The sequence below is a fragment of the Pyxicephalus adspersus genome, chromosome 3 (genome assembly GCF_032062135.1).
Source record: "Pyxicephalus adspersus chromosome 3, UCB_Pads_2.0, whole genome shotgun sequence".
Classification (NCBI taxonomy): domain Eukaryota; kingdom Metazoa; phylum Chordata; class Amphibia; order Anura; family Pyxicephalidae; genus Pyxicephalus; species Pyxicephalus adspersus.
The window spans coordinates 34744510-34754091 of record NC_092860.1 but is presented as its reverse complement, the minus strand read 5'-3'; the positions used below and the strand labels follow the sequence as shown (position 1 = coordinate 34754091).

The 9582-nt window shown below is 36.9% G+C and overlaps 1 long non-coding RNA gene across 1 annotated transcript; it reads right to left on the bottom strand.

Annotated features, from left to right (window-relative positions):
• Positions 1 to 2507: 2507 nt before the first annotated feature.
• On the bottom strand, positions 2508 to 6974 carry LOC140327691 (uncharacterized). The gene is made up of 2 exons (XR_011920076.1): positions 6868 to 6974; positions 2508 to 3603 (listed from the first exon to the last, which is right to left on the bottom strand). It is a non-coding gene; the product is annotated as an uncharacterized lncRNA (long non-coding RNA).
• Between the last annotated feature and the right edge of the window lie 2608 nt (positions 6975 to 9582).

The following is a 9582-nucleotide window of genomic DNA, read 5'->3' as shown; positions in this document are numbered from 1 at the left end:
GTGAATGCAGATTGGAGGTAAGCGAGCATTGATTGTCAGCAACCTCCTATGTCCTTACAAAAGGGCAAACAGAACATGGGCCGCTGGGCAATCAATGGCACATTTTTATGGATGCAAGACTGCAGCTATTTGTATTGTACTGAGAGTGTATGCTTGAAGTGCCAAATGGTAAGAGAGAGCAAACTGAAATGATAAAAATAGAACTAACAAAATAACTATAGCGACTGGCATAAGGATAACATTTATTTTAAATTACTATGCTGTCATTGCTGATCTGCTACTGAATATTAGTTGTTTTACAGTCTCGGACCTTAATCTTTTGAGCTACTGACCTAAAACTAGCTAGTGAAGTCAAAACTGGTATTCTATAATGAATACCTGTTTCTGGTCACTTGCACTCCACCCCTCAGTTAATCCCGTGTCTCATACCAGCAAGCAAACCCCGAAAAACTTATGTAACATCACTCTGGGTTTGGGGCACTTAGCCCCTTATCTTAAAATGTATCTAAAGCCATTTTATATAGGTTAGAACCCCTGCAAAATTTGTTGGTATTTGTGTCCCATTTGTGTCCCATTTAGGAGATCTCCCTTTGCTTCCTGTCCTGTAATAATAATATTATAGAATATATGGGGAAGTGAGTAAAATTCACTTTTATACAGTTTTAATAGAAACTGTCCCATAGGAAGATGCCTTCTCTATTGTTGTTCTAGTGTCCCAGTGTAAATGGTAATTAAGACAGTTAGAGAGTAAGGGGCTCATTAATAAAGGGGCAGACAGACTGGCAGAAAATGGCCATATTTACACATCAATAATGCAATCTTTAGGTTTTTATAAAAGTGGTGATCTGCTCAAAGATTTCTACTTTTCCGCAGAGTTGACACTTTTAGAAGATCAACACATTAAAAGTGGAGAATGACTTAGGCCACAATGGATGTCAGAGAATTTAGATTTACGTAGATATAGAAGTAACGTAAATAGAGGATATGTGATGCATGAATTCATGAAAAGGATATTAATGCATGAAAAAAAGAAGGGGTCCTCCCTAAAAACCTATTTTTTTTTTTAACTCACATTTTTAATTATTTTTAAATGGTGATATGTCCCATTTAAAGCATCCTAATGTACAGAATATACAAAATAAAGATGGGTTCCCTTTAATACCAGAGGAAGAATAAACACTCTTTTGTTGAAAGTCTATTTAGGATTACTTTTGCAAACAAGTTGTCATAAATAATATATTTGATGTTTCTAATATCTTTATTATACTTTTCTCTTATCATGTCCAGTCATATTATACACAACCTATGCTGATAATTTGCACTCTCTTTTGATATAACTGATCCAGGTTTGGTGTTAAATTCCACAATCATGAATCATTCTGTCATATGGATGCTGATAATTTGCACTCTCTTTTGATATAACTGATCCAGGTTTGGTGTTAAATTCCACAATCATGAATCATTCTGTCATATGGATAATGGTATAAGGTACACAGACTCTTGTCTGCAATATATCAATTACTGCGTGAAAAAGATACACCTATAACACAGATTTGTAGACTTTATGGACATGGAAATGAAAATGAGTTTGCAAGCTTGTGGAAACTGAGAAAGGTGACACCAACACATTCATCTTTTTTGATAAATTTATCTTAAGCATCAGTTATGTGAATATGGATGGCATGAGTGCACTTTTCTGGCATTCCATGTCCGTGATAAGTATCAACTTGTGGATGTCATAGATCTATCGAAGCCAAGCTCCCTGGTGAAAATAAAGATGAAATAGAATACAAAATTTTGTAAAAGTAGATACACTTTTAAATCTTAAAAAACTTTACCCCCCCCCCCCCCCCATAAACTTTAATTGACAGACCCTTCCCTTATTGGCTTTTTATACCAGTATGTTGGATTGGTGGCCCTGGCACCCACATAGCTGCAACAACTAGGTAATTTACAGTTGGGGAGTAGGTGGGATAGTTAAAGTGGATTTGGTACTAACAATGCAAGGCCTACTCATTTTTTTTAACACACCACCCATGCAAAAAATAGAAGACCTGCTTTAGTGAACAAAACAAAGACTGTGGCGGAAAACAATAAATAAAGATACCGGGAAATGCTAAGTATTATATATTACACATTTTGGGTGCTTATCATTTCCTGGCATTTTGTCAGAAAGTTGGTGTTGTCACACAGAAAGGAAGCTAGGCCATGAAAAGGAAATTGCCCAACAGGGTATTTGCTCTACAGTTTTTTTTCACTGTAGTGTGTTGTATGGTATGATTGTATGGAGAAAAAAACGTAAGTAAACTTTGTTTAAATATGTTCTGTATATACTCAAATATAAACCGATTTGAATATGAACTGAGTTACTTAATATTGCCTTAGAATGTAGGAATCCTGCACTGACTCAAATATATACCTAGGGAACAAAATTCATGCTTTACAGCTAACATTTAAAACGTTCAGTAGAAATGGCAAATTTCAGGAGAATAAATACATGCATGGTGTGCTATTGAATAAAACATTTATTTGGGGAAAAAAATTAAATTGCATGGACATTGTCTGTTTACCACCCACTGTTCCTTTTGAGTTGATTATGGGTCACTTAGTCTTAAATGATCTTTTATTCATGGCAGTTAGTCACCAATAGATGTGTCGTTATGTAACAAACTATTCTATAATGGCAACAAAATGTTGGTACTACATCCTTCACCATTCCTCATTATAGGTCTTCTAGGTGTCTACCTTGATTGGGGATCTGCCAGGGACAAGACTGCTTCTCCTTATGCCAGAAGAGTTAGGGCTGCTCTTGGTGTCTAAATCTCAGATCCACAACCACTTGTATACTTCTCCTGGTATTACTGGGCTTAGGATGAGGGCCATATAGGCATGTATACATATGTTCTATTATTTTTTTAAGGACCCAGGAGCATTCCTTTATTAGGTCCTAAGAAATTTAAAAATAGTATTCTGTTCTTAAGGTTATTCAGGAAAATACTCAATTTTTTTCTATTGATTTAGCAGCACACAAGCTGCTCATGTACTTTGACACTTTTTTTGTATATTTTTCAGTCACTGTATATGCCTCTATGCCATACAAGGGGGTGCTGGGAAGTTCCTGGCTTTGCCCAGAAAGAAGAGAGCCAGAACTAACCTAGCCAAAAAGTCCTGATGGGCCAAAACGGCATTGGATGCTTCAACTCGTTCCTTCTTCTGATTACTGTTCAAACATTTTGGCACTCTCTTCGCATGTCCAGGATAGTGTTGATAACAAACCCAACATGCTCCCGTGAGATGTCATGTATCTGGGCTATTTTTTTTTGCGGATATTCGCCGGTCCTCAATAATCAGCTCATGGACAGCATCGCAGGTTGCCAGGTCAGTTAAGGTTGGGGGCGCCCACTGCGGGGCTCATCTTCAACGGTGAAATGCCCAGTCTTGAAACGTGATATCCAGGTTTTGACAGTGCTGTAGGAGGGACACTTCTCCCCCAGTGTTTGTGACATCTCAGTGTGAATTTCCTTGAAGAAACAAAAACTTTATGACAGCCCGTAACTCCAATGATGTGAAACTTGCTTGTGCCTCCGCCATCACAGCTTCTCACTAAAAGAAAAAACAGTTTAAGACCTGATATTTGCACAGTTACATACTAAGATAGTAGGCTGTCATATGCCCCCACACTCATCTTTCTATTTCATCTGAAGGGGGACAAAGCCAGGAACTTCTCAGCACCCCCTCGTATTTCTGATCAACCTAATTTTCAGGGAATCCCAGGTGAAGTTCTTTGGGCTTGGAAAGGAATAAAGCATTTAGGTCATGGTGTAGATGGTAGTACTCACGTTTTCTCTGGCCTCTTGTAATACCAGTACTCCCTTTCAATTCTTTACTTTTTTAAAGTCATGCAACATCCCCATGCCTTTTATGGGAAATGTAGGACTGATCTTGTTCATGTTCAATCTATTGTGTTGGAGAGGTTACTAACGAGAAATGTGCTGGGGAAATTTCTTTCCTTTTATACCGAACCTTACTGCACTAAGTCTGCTCTCTGATCCCTGTTTATGGAAATGGCAACTAGAGGTACCATGCTTGGATGCAGATGACCATGATGGAATCTGGTCTTCTTGTTTTCAGCAACTAGTTTCAGCCACAGATTAACTTAATACAAAATAATAATTGTACATTAAAACATTAATTTTAATTAATAATAAAATGTTAATTGCATTTATCTCCCCCTAGAATGTCTGCATCAGTTTGCAGTCTCACCTCTGCACAATGGTCCTGATTTATTAAAGCTCTCCAAGGCTGGAGAGGATACACTTTCATCAGTGCAGCTGGGTGATCCAGAAAACCTGGAATGGATTTTCTAAAGGTCATTTGATATTTGTTAGCAAATGTTTTCAGTTCTGGACCAGATCCACTCCAGGTTTGCTGGATCACCCAGCTTCGCTGATGAAAGTGTATTCTCTCCAGCCTTGGAAAGTTTTATGTGATCCAATGAGTCAACATTCTCCTGCCGATTTTTTTTCATATTTGTTGAACCTGTCCATATATACAGATATGCTAGTTGGACAAATATCTGCTTTTATCTGATCTTACTTATTACATTTGCAACTAGATATTTCTCCCTGCCTTTTGGGAACCTTATTACTGCCCTGAAAATGCTACTAGGGTTACTCCTATATTTCACTAGGAAAGCTATCATTGTGCATTGGAACAAGGATGTCTATACACACTGGTTTACTCCATTCTACCTCTATATGAGACATCCTCACAAAATTTGGGTTGTCTGGATAAGTTTTACAAGGTGTGGTCCATATGGCTGGAATCTCACACTACAAAAGCTCCTCTTCCGGATGAATATAATACACCTGTTTTTCTGCTTAAGTTATTGGTGGTTGTTTTTGTATCTAACAGGGTCTGCCATGACCAGTATGAGGGGATTGCTGTGCACTGGAGACTTTAAAATGATATGCTAGAGGTAATACTATTTAAAACTGTTTTAGAGCCTGGTTTGGGTGGTTGATCTTTTTTGTACTTTAGTTTAGATGCAGCAACCTGTAACTTCATATCTTCCTAAATAGATTTATTTAGAAAATGTGTTTTTTTTAAATAATTTCTTTGATAAAGCTGAGATTTTTATAAAGCTTGTTTTGATACTAAAAGCTTAAAAATCTGAATGCTGTTAGATTTTATATGCAATGTATCCAGGAAAAATAATGACCCAAGTCACACTATAGATATACTGCACACCCTTAGTGCAATCTTAGCATGATGATACCTAATCCATGAGACATATGCAGATTTGCATGTTCCTGTATTTAAATGAGATGCTTGTCACAGAGCTACAATGGTTGTAAAAGCCACAACTTTTGCACAAAGTGTGCAAAACAATGTGCTTGACATTTCAAATATTCTAATTGTTCAGGTGAACGTTGGTACTAAATAAACATTTCATATAATTGTGTGTGTGTGTGTGTGTGTGTATATATATTTATATATATATATATATATAAATATACAATATAATGTTCTGCTGGTCATAACCTATGATGCATTTATACATCTGCTTTGCTGTGTGTGCATGAGATGCGCTCATCCTAGGAATTTTCTTGGTCCGCAAACAGATATAAAGTATTATAGCTCCTGAGGCCAACCTGTGACCCCAGGGCTGTATCTAGTCCTTTGCCATACATTGTGTGGTCTTCAAAGTACCTTGAATGGCAGTCTTTGTTCCCCGCTTACTAGGGCAGAAAAAATCAAAAAATACTTATTTTTGAAACATAGAATGTAATGGCTTTGTTTATTTGTTTTATACTATGTTTCTTTTTCTATTGTGTTCATTCTATTTGTGATGATATTTTTATCCTCTGATCTTTTATCATGGATTGTGCTGTGACATTTAAGTGGGCCGTAGGTGCATTTAAGTGGAAGCATAGGTTTGTAAAGGGTTGTGATCTGTAATAGTCTTGTGTAAGGTGTTTTCAGTAAGTGACTAGCTTTGATAGCATGACTCCAGTCTCCAAAAATGCATAAAACATCTTTGCAGTCTTTGGCCTTTACCTGTAGACCATCCTCTGGTGTATGTTTGAGGTCCCTTACATTTTTCTGTAGAATAACATTCACTGACTATTATGTGGGGCCTCTGGTGATGTCAGTGGCCCCAGCCCAGGCCCCCTATATTGGGAATATTAACAACCACTGGACTAGAGGAATGTTGAATAGGTCTAGTATACATTACAGGTACTTAACTTTGCTTTATATTCCCTGCTCATTATATTGCACATAAAACAGCCTGAGCAGAGCTTGTGTTTTTACCAGGCAGGCAAACTGCTGCCATGTAACAGGGCTGATTCTTGGCAACTGGCCATGTGGGAACCCAGAACTGTCCCATGTAATTGGAGATAGTCTCTACAGGGAACTTACACCAGGCTTCCTCCCCTTTATCTCTGTAGCTGAAAAAGAGGAGGATAGGTGAGTACATACAGCTGAGAAGGAAGACAGAAAAGTATTTATAGGGCCTGATTTATTAAAGCTCCCCAAGTCTGGATAGGATACACTTTTGTTAATGAAGCTGGGAGATTCCTGGAAACCTGGAGAGAAAGAAAGAAACCTGGAAAGGATCTGGTCCAGGATTTAAAACATGTGTTTGCAAAGAAAACATTACTTTGAAAAAATCTATTCCAGGTTTGCTGGATCACCCAGCTTCACTGATTAAAATGAATCCTCTTCAGCCTTGGAGAACTTTAATAAATCAGGCCCATAAAGCCAAATATTTTTTATATATCTTGGAAAGAATAAAGGATGGCTGTGACATATCACATGCACAATGCAGAAAGGTACAAGTTATGTTTCAGATAGAAGACTTACCTGTATCTGTTGTAGGATGCCTGCTAAGTGGGTCCAACATTTCTGAGCTGATTTTGATGCACATATATGAAATGGAAAGTGTGACTGCACGGAAATTTGGGGTTGATTTACTAAAAGAGTTCAGTATGGGTGGTAAGCAAAGTGATCTGTCACTACCCGAGAGATAATTAACCTTTCTTAGGAAATGTGGTATTAATTAACTTTGAAAAGTGAATCTGGTCCTCATCCTAATCACTATGTCAAGTCACGTATGTGTAAAGAGTGATTATTCACTATGCTAAGTGATCAGCCTTAACTCCTTGGGCCTGATTGATTAAAGCTCTCCAAGGCTGGAGAGGATATGCTTTCATTAGTGAAACAGGGTGAGCCAGAAAATCTGTGGAATGGATCTGGTCCAGGATTCAAAACATTTGCTAGCAAATAACTTCAAAGAAATCCATTCCAGGTTTGCTGGATCACCCGGGTTTACTTTCATTTATCAGCCCACAGTGAACTGGTAAATGAGCTGATATTCAAGAAAGTTTAATGATAAAGCAGTTCATAGGGCAATAGTAATGACTAAAGTGCAAGTGCAAAGTGAAAAAAATGATATTTTATGTTTCATCACTGTATAGTTATCAGAAAATAGATGAAAGGTCATTTTGATTAGTGATTAGTTGCTCTTGGTTATTTGCAGTTAGTGCTCTGTTTAAAAGGAGGGCCATTTGTATACTTCTATACAACAATAAAAATGTATCCTCCTGCAGAATGCAATAAAAATGATTTTATAATTGTGTCCAGATTTTTAAGTTATTAATACTTCACAATAATAATAATTTATTATTATTTTAGATCACAAATATTGGAGACAAATACCAGTAACCATATGTGGTTTGCAAAAGGTATTTTGCCTCATGATTAAACACACAATACTTTACATTTGCCTATTAAAATCTTGTGGATGCCAAGGATGCAAATAAAAGTGTAATCAGTAAACATTCTGGGTGGTCTCTTGGCATCCATGTGCATTTGATTTTGCTGAGCAAATATTTTCACTCATTAATATTATAAAAACAATAATATGATATAATCAGATGGAAAACTCTGTTTTTCATTAAAAGTATTGTTGAAATATATATATATATATATATATATATATTGACCACACTAAATAAAAATCATTGAATGTCAAAAGAAATGAATTATAAACTCTAAACTAAATTCAGTGCCTAAATGCCTAAACATCGGATCATCTTGCAGGAACTCAACAAATCACAGTAAGAAAAGCACAAAATATATGGCTTGAAACATTATTAACTGTCATCTAGATAAACTGCAGGAAACCCCAGTTCTTACAGTTAGGAGCAAAACTCTTAGGTTAATCTTGGAAGTTTTGAAAAGATAATATGCTTTATATGTAGAAAGTGTATTGTTATGATTTTTATTTGCCAATAATTTGAACTATTTTCCTAAACTATAGTCCAGTCCTCCTCTTAGGAGGGTATTAGGGATTCCAGATAAAGCTCTATACTATTTTGATAGGTCCATTTTCTTCTACCCAGGGAAAATTTCAGGCAAAATGGGGCCCTGGAAAAATATGAAGTGGCATTTAAGCATTCTGGCTAACTGCTTGTGATGGGCAAAAATACAACAAAAACTGGGCAAAGTATTCAATTAAGACAGATGTTGAATATTGGTAGCGTGGTGTCAGTTACATGTGAGTTAATAACCAACAAAGCAAAATAAATAAACATTATGGAGCCTAGCCATTCATTAACTTCTGAAGGCCCTTCTAAAATACCCATAGGAAAGTTTTCAGTATAAAAAAAAATCATTACCTTTTTTTTTTTTAATGTGCTTTATTTACTAAGTTAGATGTTTTTTTTTTAAACGTTATCACTATTTTAGACTGAAATATCCTTAACATAAACATGTGGTCAGGCTATGGACATTCAAGTGTTGACAAGGAACAGTTTTAAAGAGTCTTCAAAACAAGCCCACACTACTTTATACCTGGCAACATTACAGCAACCCAATTTACCCCCTTTGTAGAGTACCTGCTCTGTGTTGGCAATAAAGATTAGAAGGTTGGGTTGCTGTCACTCACTACTGCTAGAGAAGAAAAGGAGCTGATCTGCTGTGAAGATGACTTGAACAAATTCAGTGCTACTGCTGTGAACTTTGAGTTCTTAAACCAAATTAGTTCACTCAGTGGCTTCCTCACCCAACGACCTTTTAAAGCACATCTCCTGCCCACCCCTTTTTTTACATCCCTCCTCTATGCCAATCTATTTTTATGTTTTCCATACCTAGTGAAGGAAGACAAACTCATGTAAATTCACAAGTTAAGTCTCATTTTACTGATGCTACTGAGTTTACCTCTGACGGTTGAGGGAATCACTACAGATGTCCCGCCTGTGTTGGTTGGACCCTGTCTGTCCCTTCTTGGTGACATTAAGAAACATAGAAGATCAGGACTGAAGCATCACATTACTGCACCTTTATGTGAGAAAAAAAAGTGGTCGGTTAGAAGTAAGAGGTAATAGGAAATGGGTTAGGTTCATCCTGAAAATTAGCTAGCTGTCAAGCCACAGAGAAAGAGGAAAAATGGTAAGCTGAACTGTCCCAAGAATATGGGCCTGATTTATTAAAGCTCTCCAAGGCTGGAGAGGATACACTTTAATCAGTGAAGCTGGGTGATCTAGCAAACCTGGAATGGGCCCGGTACAGGATTCA